Source organism: Carcharodon carcharias, chromosome 33 (genome assembly GCF_017639515.1).
Source record: "Carcharodon carcharias isolate sCarCar2 chromosome 33, sCarCar2.pri, whole genome shotgun sequence".
Classification (NCBI taxonomy): domain Eukaryota; kingdom Metazoa; phylum Chordata; class Chondrichthyes; order Lamniformes; family Lamnidae; genus Carcharodon; species Carcharodon carcharias.
In genome coordinates this window covers 10,763,071-10,776,665 of record NC_054499.1, presented here as the reverse complement: position 1 = coordinate 10,776,665, position 13,595 = coordinate 10,763,071, and the positions used below count along the sequence as shown (strand labels likewise).

Below are 13,595 nucleotides of genomic sequence, written 5' to 3'. Positions count from 1 at the left end.
GGTTGGGACAGTGGCACCATGGTTAAGTTACGGGTGGGGCGTCAGAGATTTTGAATTCAGCTAAGATAATCGAGATAGTAAGACCCTGCATCAGGACAAGGCATCTTTAATCGTGTGATGTTGGGAATGGCTATGATCATTTTCCTGACCCCCCAAGCAGGAGAGAGAATGAGAATTTGTCAAAAATGTTTATTTCGCAATAGATCAATAAATAATGAGCTAGAAGTGAAGCTGGTGTACGCAGTCGGACGGTCTCTTTCTCTCTCTCTGTCTCTCCCCCGTTCTCAGGAGTGTTGCAGATATTTCTTGACTGCTGTGGGCAGCAGTAACGACTCAACCTCCGAGATCCGATCCCTCCCGAGAGCTCGGCGGATGCATCGTCGACAGAGATCGGCGAGAGCCAGCGGCAGCCCTGGGGAAGACAAGAGACCAGCCCTCAGCAAGCGATCCTTTGCGACATTCGCTCCCCGCTCTCCCTCCCGTCCCCCTTTGCCCATCGCCCCCTCCGCTCCCTCCCACCCACCACCCCCACCCCACCCCCGATCTCCCCCCCCGCCACCAACACTCCCACTTTCCCCCAGCAGCCACCAGCCTCGGCGCCGGCAGGCTATTCGACTGCAGTGGGCATCGCGGCAGGCAACCTGACTGCAGTGGGCGTGCCGACGGAGCGTGCATCGACACCTATGCGGGGCTTGACTTTCCCTGTGTGAGCCCACTGGTCAGATGGGCAAAGTCCGGACCCCAGAATTCCCGTTCTCCCTCCCCTATTCTACCACCAATCCTGCCACCACCCCCTCCCCCAACAACCCCACACCCGCACAATAACCCGGGCATCGATTCTGCTCCATCTTAAAATAGAGGCTTGGTGTACTAACATTGCTAGCCGACCGCCTGCAGAGTGAATAGCAGGGCAGGGACAGCCTGGCAGCTGATCAACCGAGGGGTGAAGCCTAAAACCTTCCCCCTTTTGCTGCTCTCTAACTCCCCCCGAGGGCGCTGACTCCCGGATTGGGGGCAGTTCCTCGAGCGCTGCCCTGTTTCATGTTCCTCCCCTGACCCCAACGGTAAACTGATAACCCCTGTAAAGGTCGACTGATCCAGGCCTCCGACTGTGAAAAGGTCTCCGGCGTGAACTGGAGCCACACCTCGGTCAGGCATTTCTGAAAAAGTTTAGTTAATGCAATCCTTGCGGCCGCTTTTATAAACCTCAGCCTCTTATCTCCAGATGATTCTCACTGAAGTCTAGCCCTCACTGCTGGTCCATGCTGGCTGGTTCAGTAACTCAACCAGTAAGCAGCCCACGCCCATCCATATCTCTCCCCATCGGTCTCTCGCCCTCCCTCTATTTCTCTCACCATTTTTCCATCGCTATCTCACACTCTGCATAAGTAGCTGCTTCTCAATTTCCAGGTGCCCTTTCTAATCCCACCTCCCTGCACCCGGCCCATAGCCCGGCAGCTTACAGCACTTGAGGTGTAGACCCAGTTACTTTTCAAAAGATAAAAACAAAAAAACTGCGGATGCTGGAAATCCAAAACAAAAACAAAAACAATTACCTGGAAAAACTCAGCAGGTCCAGCAGCATCGGCGGAGAAGAAAAGAGTTGACGTTTCGAGTCCTCATGACACTTCAACAGTTCTGTCGAAGGGTCATGAGGACTCGAAATATCTACTCTTTTCTTCTCCGCCGATGCTGCCGGACCTGCTGAGTTTTCCAGGTAGTTCTGTCGAAGGGTCATGAGGACTTGAAACGTCAACTCTTTTCTTCTCTGCCGATGCTGCCGGACCTGCTGAGTTTTTCCAGGTAATTCTACTTTTCAAAAGAGTTTAGAGTTTCTGCCTCCACCACCAACTTGGGCAACGAATTCCAGACACCCACTACTCTCTGTGTAAAAAAAGTTCCTCCTCATGTCCCCTCCCTACACCTTCTGCCACTCATCTTGAATCTATGTCCCCTGGTTCTAGAGTTCTGCATCAAGGGAAACAATTTTATCCTGTCCACTCTATCTATAATTTTGTACACCTCAATCAAGTCACCTCTCAGCCTCCTTTGTTCTGAGGAAAATAACCCCAACCTATCCAATCTCTCCTCGTAGCTACACTTTCTCGAACCCTGGCAACATTCTTGTAAACCTTTCCTGGCAGAACCACCTCTGGCTCCAGTAAACCCCTCGTTCGATTTCCCTGGGGGGTTTGAAAGGCTGAGAAATTTTGCGTGCGAGTTGCGCCCGTAATTTCCATCTGTCTGGGGCGCTCGTTCCAAACGCTCTGAGCTGGGGACGGGCCCTGCCCACGCATTTGGCCTGGCCCCCACCCCACAACCACACCCCACCGCCCCCAAGGATGGATGAGGTGCCGGCAGCTGGTTCCCGCTAACTGCGTCCGTCAGCGACCCTGACAGAATTAGGCAGCGCGCAAGGGACACCGAGAGGTGCATCCTGAAAGCAGCCCTTCTCCTGAGGGTTTTGTGAGCTGACTATCAAAACCCGGGATAACTAGAGAAACAAATCGCTTGGCAGCGTCGACCTCGAATCTCGCTGCAAAAGGGAGGCAGGGCGTTGGAGCCTCCTGTCTGGCGCTCGTCGGGACAAATGCGAGAATGCCGAATTTCAAACGCTCACAACAATTTACACTTCAGGGGAAGAGACTGCTGATCGGTTAGCCTGCTGTTCTGATCAGAAACTTAACCGCCACCCAACTCCGGCCTGTTCAGGACAGTGTTAGTTTTCACGTGTATGTCAACCATGCCCAGCTCTGCCTCGCCCACCATCTCTCTCTCTCGACTCCTCCACTGTTGCTGAACTATCGGGCTGCCTGTCCACCATCTCCTACCGGCTGAGCAGAAATTTCCTCCGATTAAATCTTGGGGGAGACTGAAGCCCATCGCCTTCGGTGCCTGCTCCAAACTCTGTTCCCCAGCGACCGACTCCCTCCTGCTCCCTGGCAAAGGCCCGACATTGAGCCAACCTTGGCGCCACGTTCAGTCCCCAGGTGTGGGCGCGCCATCTCAGAGACCGCCCATTCCGACCTCCGTGACATCGGCCCGAGCCCGCCACCCCTCCCTCGGTTTATCCTGGTCCCTGCCTCCTCGGTTACCGCTCGAAGCCGCTCATCCAGCGCAGCCGCAGCCCCCCCCCCCCCACCGGCTGCTCTCCCACATTCCGCCCTCCGTGAACCTGAGGCCACTCAAACCGCCCCACCTCCCCCGCCCCCGTGTCTTAACTCGCAGGAGCCTCGCGTTCCCCCCCAACCCCGCACACCCCCCACCCAATCCTGCTCCCTGACCTACCTTGACCTCCCAGTCAAGCAAGGCCACGATTTTCAAATCCTCATCCTTGATTTCGAATCCCTCTGTAGCCTCACCGCCCCCCTCCCCTCCCCGCCCCTCTGTGTAACTTCCTCCACCTCCCCCCACCCCCCCCCACAAACAACCCTCCGAAACCTCTCCGCTCCCCTAATCCCGGCCTCCTGGGAGAGCCATTCTTCCCATCGCTCCGCTGCTGTTGGCCTGGGGCCTAAACCCTCAGATTCCCCCCCCCACCCCGCCCCACCTGAACCTCTCCGACTGTCTGCTCCTTTAAGGCTCGCCTCTTTGAACCAGCGACAGGGCGTCCAATATTTCCGACGTCTCTTGGCCCGGAATTTTACATTGTTCCGGCGGGCTGGGTGCCCACCGTCGGCTCCGCGGCGCGATTTCAGGTGGGCCGGGTTCAACTGAGGCCTGCCCTGCGTGGATCGCGAGCGGCGGCGCTGAGCGCTTACCTGGGCTGGCGGTGGGGGTGGGGTGGGTGGGGGGAGGTGGTGGTGGGTGGGAGGAGATGGGGGGAGAGGTCAGGTCCAGCGAGTAGTTGGCACGAAAGAGCTCTTCAATCTCCCTGAGGCACGGAGCCTCCTCAGGTAGGCCGAGGCGCTATTTAAAAAAAAAATAAAGCCAATAAAAATTGAACGAAACATGTTCCCTCGTGTCACTGTTGTCACACGGGATGGGACGTTGTTTTTATTTTCGAAATGAAGGTTTTATTTAGACCATAGGACCATAAGACATAGGAGCAGAAATTAGGCCATTCGGCCCATCGAGTCTGCTCCGCCATTCAATCATGGCTGATAAGTTTCTCAACCCCATTCTCCCGCCTTCTCCCCGTAACCTTTGATCCCCTTACCCATCAAGAACCTATCTATCTCCGTCTTAAATACATTCAATGACCTGGCCTCCACAGCCTTCTGTGGCAATGAATTCCATAGATTCACCACTCTCTGGCTAAAGAAGTTTCTCCTCATCTCTGTTCTAAAAGGTCTTCCCTTTACTCTGAGGCTGTGCCCTCGGGTCCTAGTCTCTCCTACTAATGGAAACATCTTCCCCATGTCCACTCTATCCAGGCCTTTCAGTATTCTGTAAGTTTCAATCAGATTCCCCCTCATCCTTCTAAACTCCATCGAGTATAGACCCAGAGTCCTCAAACGTTCCTCATATGTTAAGCCTTTTATTCCTGGGATCGTTCTCGTGAACCTCCTCTGGACCATCTCCAGGACCAGCACATCCTTCCTGAGATATGGGGCCCAAAATTGCTCACAATATTCTAAATGTGGTCTGACCAGAGCCTTATAAAGCCTCAGCAGCACATCCCTGCTTTTATATTCTAGTCCTCTTGAAATAAGTGCCAACATCGCATTTGGCCTCCTAACTACCGACTCAACCTGCAAGTTAACCTTAAGAGAATCCTGGACTGGGACTCCCAAGTCCCTTTGAACTCCAGATTTCTGAATTCTCTCCCCATTTAGAAAATAGTCTATGCCTCTATTCTTCCTACCAAAGTGCATGACCTCACACTTCCCCACGTTGTATTCCATCTGCCACTTCTTTGCCCATTCTCCCAACCTGTCCAAATCCTTCTGCAGCCTCCCCACCTCCTCAATACTACCTGTCCCTCCACCTATCTTTGTATCATCTGCAAACTTGGCCAGGATGCCCTCAGTTCCTTCATCTAGATCATTAATGTATAAAGTGAAATTTAATTTGGTATTCGCTGTGGGAAACCTCCTGGATGAGGTTCTCTTGAGAAATGTAAGGGCCGCTTGGTCTTGTCGCCTGCAGACAAACTGTAAGGCTGAGCGGGAAGCTTAATCTTCAACCTCATCAACCTGGTTAATGGCCTTGATAGGCCTTTCAATTCTCTCTCTCTGTTTCTCCCCCATCTGTATGCCTCGCACCTTTCTCTCTCTCTCTCTCTGTGTCTCTCTCTCATGTCAATCTCTTGCTCTCTCCCTATCTCTCCTTCTCTCTCTGAGTCCCTCTCTATCTATCTCTCTTGTGTCAATCTCTCGCACTCTCCCTATCTCTCCTTCTCTCTCTGCGTGCATCTCTCGCTCTCCATCTGTCTCTCTCGTGTCAATCTCTCGCTCTCTCCCTATCTCTTCTTCTCTCTCTGTGTCCCTCTCTCTCTCATGTCAATATCTTGCACTCTCCCTATCTCTCCTTCTCTCTCTGAGTCCCTCTCTAGCTCTCTCTTGTGTCAATCTCTCGCTCTCTCCCTATCTCTCCTTCTCTCTCTGTGTCCCTCTCTCGCTCTCCATCTCTCTCTCTTTCTGTGTCCCTGTCTTGCTCTCTCCCTCACTCCCTCCCTCCCTCACTCTCTCCCTCTCTCTCTTTCTGTATCCCTGTCTTGCTCTCTCCCTCACTCCCTCTCTCCCTCCCTCTCTCTATCTCTCTCTCACTCCCTCCCTCCCTCACTCCTTCTCTCCCTCACTCCTTCCCTCTCTCTCTCTTTCTGTATCCCTGTCTTGCTCTCTCCCTCACTCCTTCACTCCCTCACTCCTTCACTCCCTCTCTCTCTCTCTCTTTTCGTGTCCCTGTCTTGCTCTCTCCCTCATTCCCTCACTCCCTCATTCCCTCCCTCACTCCCTCTCTCCCTCACTCCCTCACTCCCTCCCTCTCTCTATCTCTCCCTCACTCCCTCTCTCCCTCACTCCCTCACTCCCTCCCTCTCTCTATCTCTCCCTCACTCCCTCTCTCCCTCACTCCCTCGCTCCCTCCCTCTCTCTGTGTCTGTGTCCCTGTCTTGCTCTCTACCTCACTCACTCACTCCCTCTCTCCCTCAGTTCCTCACTCACTCCCTCACTCCCTCTCTCCCTCACTCCCTCTCTCACTCCCTCTCTCCCTCTCTCCCTCACTCCCTCTCTCTCTCCCTCACTCCCTCTCTCCCTCACTCCCTCTCTCACTCCCTCTCTCCGTCACTCCCTCCCTCCCTCACTCCCTCTCTCACTCCCTCTCTCCCTCTCTCCCTCACTCCCTCTCTCTCTCCCTCACTCCCTCTCTCCCTCACTCCCTCTCTCACTCCCTCTCTCCGTCACTCCCTCCCTCCCTCACTCCCTCTCTCACTCCCTCTCTCCCTCTCTCTCTCACTCCCTCTCTCACTCCCTCTCTCCCTCACTCCCTCCCTCCCTCACTCTCTCCCTCCCTCCCTCTCCCTCTCTCTCTCTCCCTGTATCCCTCCCTCTCACTGGTACCTCCGGCCTGGAGCCACGGCCACTGGCACAACCCCCGCCGCTCGACCCGACTCCGGCGCGCGGACCCGCCGATGGGAACATGCCGCCGGTGAGGCGCTCCGAGCCGCTTCGCCAGGGCGAGGGTCACGAGGCCAACCGCGCAGGCTCTTGGCCGCCGCTCGCTTACGGTCCAGGCCGTCGAGGTAGCTGAGGGTGATGAGGGTGATGAGGGTGATGAGGGTGATGAGGATGATGAGGATGATGAGGATGATGAGGGTGATGAGGGTGATGAGGGTGATGAGGGTGATGAGGGTGATGAGGATGATGAGGATGATGAGGGTGATGAGGGTGATGAGGGTGATGAGGATGATGAGGATGATGAGGGTGATGAGGGTGATGAGGATGATGAGGATGATGAGGGTGATGAGGGTGATGAGGGTGATGAGGGTGATGAGGATGATGAGGGTGATGAGGGTGATGAGGGTGATGAGGGTGATGAGGGTGATGAGGATGATGAGGATGATGAGGATGATGAGGGTGATGAGGGTGATGAGGGTGATGAGGGTGATGAGGATGATGAGGATGATGAGGGTGATGAGGGTGATGAGGATGATGAGGGTGATGAGGGTGATGAGGGTGATGAGGATGATGAGGGTGATGAGGGTGATGAGGATGATGAGGATGATGAGGGTGATGAGGATGATGAGGGTGATGAGGATGATGAGGGTGATGAGGATGATGAGGGTGATGAGGGTGATGAGGATGATGAGGGTGATGAGGGTGATGAGGATGATGAGGATGATGAGGGTGATGAGGATGATGAGGGTGATGAGGATGATGAGGGTGATGAGGATGATGAGGGTGATGAGGGTGATGAGGATGATGAGGGTGATGAGGGTGATGAGGGTGATGAGGATGATGAGGATGATGAGGGTGATGAGGGTGATGAGGATGATGAGGATGATGAGGGTGATGAGGATGATGAGGGTGATGAGGGTGATGAGGATGATGAGGGTGATGAGGTAGCTGAGGGTGATGAGGATGATGAGGGTGATGAGGGTGATGAGGGTGATGAGGTAGCTGAGGGTGATGAGGGTGATGAGGTAGCTGAGGGTGATGAGGGTGATGAGGTAGCTGAGGGTGATGAGGGTGATGAGGATGATGAGGGTGATGAGGGTGATGAGGATGATGAGGGTGATGAGGGTGATGAGGGTGATGAGGTAGCTGAGGGTGATGAGGGTGATGAGGGTGATGAGGGTGATGAGGTAGCTGAGGGTGATGAGGGTGATGAGGGTGATGAGGTAGCTGAGGGTGATGAGGGTGATGAGGGTGATGAGGTAGCTGAGGGTGATGAGGGTGATGAGGTAGCTGAGGGTGATGAGGGTGATGAGGTAGCTGAGGGTGATGAGGGTGATGAGGGTGATGAGGATGATGAGGGTGATGAGGGTGATGAGGATGATGAGGGTGATGAGGGTGATGAGGGTGATGAGGGTGATGAGGTAGCTGAGGGTGATGAGGGTGATGAGGGTGATGAGGTAGCTGAGGGTGATGAGGGTGATGAGGGTGATGAGGTAGCTGAGGGTGATGAGGGTGATGAGGGTGATGAGGTAGCTGAGGGTGATGAGGTAGCTGAGGGTGATGAGGGTGATGAGGGTGATGAGGTAGCTGAGGGTGATGAGGGTGATGAGGGTGATGAGGGTGATGAGGTAGCTGAGGGTGATGAGGGTGATGAGGGTGATGAGGTAGCTGAGGGTGATGAGGGTGATGAGGATGATGAGGGTGATGAGGGTGATGAGGGTGATGAGGGTGATGAGGTAGCTGAGGGTGATGAGGGTGATGAGGGTGATGAGGTAGCTGAGGGTGATGAGGGTGATGAGGGTGATGAGGGTGATGAGGGTGATGAGGATGATGAGGATGATGAGGGTGATGAGGGTGATGAGGATGATGAGGGTGATGAGGGTGATGAGGATGATGAGGGTGATGAGGATGATGAGGGTGATGAGGGTGATGAGGGTGATGAGGATGATGAGGATGATGAGGGTGATGAGGGTGATGAGGATGATGAGGATGATGAGGGTGATGAGGGTGATGAGGATGATGAGGATGATGAGGGTGATGAGGGTGATGAGGGTGATGAGGATGATGAGGATGATGAGGGTGATGAGGTAGCTGAGGGTGATGAGGATGATGAGGGTGATGAGGGTGATGAGGGTGATGAGGTAGCTGAGGGTGATGAGGGTGATGAGGTAGCTGAGGGTGATGAGGGTGATGAGGTAGCTGAGGGTGATGAGGGTGATGAGGATGATGAGGGTGATGAGGGTGATGAGGATGATGAGGGTGATGAGGGTGATGAGGGTGATGAGGTAGCTGAGGGTGATGAGGGTGATGAGGGTGATGAGGTAGCTGAGGGTGATGAGGGTGATGAGGGTGATGAGGTAGCTGAGGGTGATGAGGGTGATGAGGGTGATGAGGTAGCTGAGGGTGATGAGGGTGATGAGGTAGCTGAGGGTGATGAGGGTGATGAGGTAGCTGAGGGTGATGAGGGTGATGAGGGTGATGAGGATGATGAGGGTGATGAGGGTGATGAGGATGATGAGGGTGATGAGGGTGATGAGGGTGATGAGGGTGATGAGGTAGCTGAGGGTGATGAGGGTGATGAGGGTGATGAGGTAGCTGAGGGTGATGAGGGTGATGAGGGTGATGAGGTAGCTGAGGGTGATGAGGGTGATGAGGGTGATGAGGGTGATGAGGTAGCTGAGGGTGATGAGGGTGATGAGGTAGCTGAGGGTGATGAGGGTGATGAGGTAGCTGAGGGTGATGAGGGTGATGAGGGTGATGAGGGTGATGAGGTAGCTGAGGGTGATGAGGGTGATGAGGGTGATGAGGGTGATGAGGTAGCTGAGGGTGATGAGGGTGATGAGGGTGATGAGGTAGCTGAGGGTGATGAGGGTGATGAGGGTGATGAGGGTGATGAGGTAGCTGAGGGTGATGAGGGTGATGAGGGTGATGAGGTAGCTGAGGGTGATGAGGGTGATGAGGTAGCTGAGGGTGATGAGGGTGATGAGGGTGATGAGGTAGCTGAGGGTGATGAGGTAGCTGAGGGTGATGAGGGTGATGAGGTAGCTGAGGGTGATGAGGGTGATGAGGGTGATGAGGGTGATGAGGTAGCTGAGGGTGATGAGGTAGCTGAGGGTGATGAGGGTGATGAGGGTGATGAGGGTGATGAGGTAGCTGAGGGTGATGAGGTAGCTGAGGGTGATGAGGGTGATGAGGGTGATGAGGTAGCTGAGGGTGATGATTGTGATGAGGGTGATGAGGTAGCTGAGGGTGATGAGGGTGATGAGGGTGATGAGGTAGCTGAGGGTGATGAGGGTGATGAGGGTGATGAGGTAGCTGAGGGTGATGAGGGTGATGAGGGTGATGAGGTAGCTGAGGGTGATGAGGGTGATGAGGGTGATGAGGGTGATGAGGTAGATGAGGGTGATGAGGGTGATGAGGGTGATGAGGTAGCTGAGGGTGATGAGGTAGCTGAGGGTGATGAGGGTGATGAGGGTGATGAGGGTGATGAGGTAGCTGAGGGTGATGATTGTGATGAGGGTGATGAGGTAGCTGAGGGTGATGAGGGTGATGAGGGTGATGAGGTAGCTGAGGGTGATGAGGGTGATGAGGGTGATGAGGTAGCTGAGGGTGATGAGGGTGATGAGGGTGATGAGGGTGATGAGGTAGCTGAGGGTGATGAGGGTGATGAGGGTGATGAGGGTGATGAGGGTGCCCCCCCCACCCACACACACAGCTGGCCCATGGGGTACAGCGTCTTGCCCTTCAGCCCGTCGAAGGCCACGCCCAGGTCCTCGCCGTCCACCAGGAAGCTCAGCGTCCCCTCGTCGGAGTCCAGCACGGCCAGGAAGCTCTCGGGCACTGGCAGCGACTCCCCCCGGCGCCGCCGGGTAGCGCCGCCCGGCCTGTCCCGCGTGGTACAGCCGGGTCTCCCCCCCCACCCCCCACCCCCCTCCCCCTTTTCCAAGGGTTTAAGCTGCAACTAAAGTGTTCACAAGTTACACCTTTTATATATATATATATATTCTCGCTCCGCGTTATCAGCTCCGCTTACGCACAGCTCCGATTCCGATCCGTCCTGTGCTGGACTCCTCTCTCTCTCCCTCTCTCGGGCTGTCCCTCACACTGTCACTGACTCCCACGCAGCACCAGAAGCTCACACATTCACGTCATCCCATCCTCTCTTTCGCTGCTTCTCTTGCTTGCCCCGTTTGTTCATCATTTCCGTGAAAGTTGAAGTCTCTCGTGTCGAGCGGTGGGTGTTGTGCCGGAGCTCGGGGGTTACTGCAGGCCAGAGCTACCAGTGAGAGGGGGAAACACACACAGAGAGAGAGAGAGAGAGGGAGAGAGAGAGAGAGAGGGAGGGAGGGAGAGAACGAGACAGGGACACAGAAAGAGAGAGAGAGGGAGAGTGAGAGAGGAAGTGAGAGAGAGAGCGAGACGGACACAGAAAGAGAGAGAACGAGACAGAGACACAGAAAGAGAGAGAGAGAGAGGGAGAGGGAGAGCGAGAGAGGGAGTGAAAGAGAGAGCAAGACAGGGACACAGAAAGAGAGAGAGGGAGAGAGAGAGAGCGAGACAGAGACACAGAAAGAGAGAGAGAGGGAGAGTGAGAGAGGAAGTGAGAGAGAGAGCGAGACAGAGACACAGAAAGAGAGAGAGAGAGAGAGAGGGAGAGCGAGAGAGGGAGTGAAAGAGAGAGCAAGACAGGGACACAGAAAGAGAGAGAGGGAGAGAGAGAGAGCGAGACAGAGACACAGAAAGAGAGAGAGAGAGAGGGAGAGCGAGAGAGGGAGTGAAAGAGAGAGCAAGACAGGGACACAGAAAGAGAGAGAGGGAGAGAGAGAGAGCGAGACAGAGACACAGAAAGAGAGAGAGAGAGGGGGAGAGCGAGAGAGGGACGCTGAGAGAGGAGAGACAGGGATCGAGCGAGAGATGGACACGAGAGAGAGACACACAAGAGGGAGTAGCGTGGCATACAGATGGGGAAGAGAGATGGGGACAGAGAAAGAAATGTACAGACAGAATGGGAGAGAAAGAGAGACAGGGAGAGAGCAAGATAGGGACACGGAGAAAGAGACAGAGAGAGGAGCGAGGCATATAGACAGGGAGGAGAGAGGGAGACAGAGAAAGAGATGTACAGACAGAGGGGAGAGACAGAGAGGGATACATACAGACAAAAAACAAATATATAAATATATAGAGCGAGAGACAGAGAGAGGGAGAAAAACAGAGAGGAAGGAATGGAAAGAGACAGGAGGGAGCGAGAGGGACAGAAAGAGAGAGACAGAGAGAGAGAAAGATGCATACAGACACAGAGAAACAAATATATATGTAGAGAAAGCGAGGGAGACAGGGAGAGAAACAGAGATACAGAGGGAGATACACATGCACGTACACAGACATAGAGAGAGACATACAGACATAGAGAGAGAAGGTGAAAGATAGAGAGAGAAACACGGAGAGAGAGAGACACACATACACACACACACACACGCATAGATATGCAGTCAGTGAGAGAGAGAGAGAAAGCAGTGACAGAATGTCCCTTTGTCTCTCACTGTCCATCTGTCTCCCTCCCCCGATCTGTCTGTCTCCCATGTTGTCTCTGTCACTCTGATCTCTCTCCAGATTGAGATAGACACAGAAGGGGAGATAGGTGGCGATCAAAAGAGAAATGGACAGAATAGGAGACCAGAGATAGAGGAGGTAGTGGAGAGACAGAGAAATAAAGAGAGAGAGAAGGAGACAAAATAAGTAGAGAGAAAGGAAGCGGAAAGGAAGATAGAGAGAATGGTACAGACAGGAAGACAAAGCCAGAGTTAGGGACAGAGGGAAATAAAGAGATACAGACTGCCAACGAGATGTAGAGAGTGAAAGAGGGAGATAGGGAGATAGAGGGAGAGCTGGAAATCGATCGAGGGACAGAGAATGAAATAGAGAAAAAGACAGAAAGGTAGAGACTAAGCCAGATAAAGATTTAATCCGAAGGGGATGAAGTAATGGGCAAGCTGAAATAATTCCAACCACGTGAAGAGAATGAGAGGGGGGGTAGCGGTTGGAAGGTGTGCGTTAGGCGCTACAGGCGAAATAGACTGAAAGGTGCGAAGCGATTAAAACAGGAGAGAGAAATAAGAAACAGCTGAGTAACAGGAGAGAACGGAAAATGCTCTTTATCCAAACACACAGGCTGCAATATTCCACCATTCCCGGTTTGGAGTTTGGTGGTGGGGAGGGGGGTGGGGGTATGTAATCAGCCAGGACGGTGGGGGACGGGGACCCTGTCACTGCCCTGTCTCCACTCCGAGCAAGTCTATGAAGGTGTGGCCAACTGAGACCCTTGAGTGCCCAATGAATGCTGACTCAAGGGCCTCATCTTGCCAGTTGCTGGTATTAACCCAGCGATGGCAGGGGTGGAGGGGGGTGGGGGAGCAGGGGTGTGGAGAGGGGGCATTCTCACCATGCAGTGAGCGTGACAAGCAAACCCAGCGCAATTTGCTTACGACCCCTCCCCTCCCCCCCACCCGGAAGCTGGGCCCTCGATCAAAGGCACAGTGCTCGATCGAGTGACCTGGCCTCAGGACAGAGGAGGTGGGCCCGCTGACCCCACCCCACCCCCCCCCCCTCCCCCACTCCCCTCACACACACACACACACACACACACACACACACCCCCTCCCCCATCCAGCCCTGTAACTCCCCCCCCACCCCACCCCATCATCACTCACCAGCAACGATCCCAGACCTCAAGCGGGTGCCATGCCAGCAGCAGTCACTGACCCCCCCCCCACCGCCCACCCCCCCCAACCTTGGCGCTGCCTCTGATTGGCCAGCAGCACTTGGTGGGGGTAGGGGTGGGGGGTAGGGGGTGGGGGGGGGTGGTCGGGAGTGGGGGGATTGTTTTGGGGGGGGGGGTGGGGGAGGCGGGGATTTCCACACACACACACACACCCCCCCCTCCCCCCAACCCCTCCCCCCCCCCCACCACCTCCGCTGGGGTCCTTCACACTGGAGGAAGGCCCACCCTCTGGCCTGCCGAGTGCCCGAGGGCCACAA

At 54.7% G+C, this 13,595-nt stretch overlaps 1 long non-coding RNA gene across 1 annotated transcript; it reads right to left on the bottom strand.

The window, feature by feature from the left end:
- Positions 1–175: 175 nt before the first annotated feature.
- LOC121272393 lies at positions 176–10,943 on the bottom strand. The gene is made up of 2 exons (XR_005941879.1): positions 10,598–10,943; positions 176–412 (listed from the first exon to the last, which is right to left on the bottom strand). It is a non-coding gene; the product is annotated as an uncharacterized LOC121272393 (long non-coding RNA).
- Positions 10,944–13,595: the final 2,652 nt, after the last annotated feature.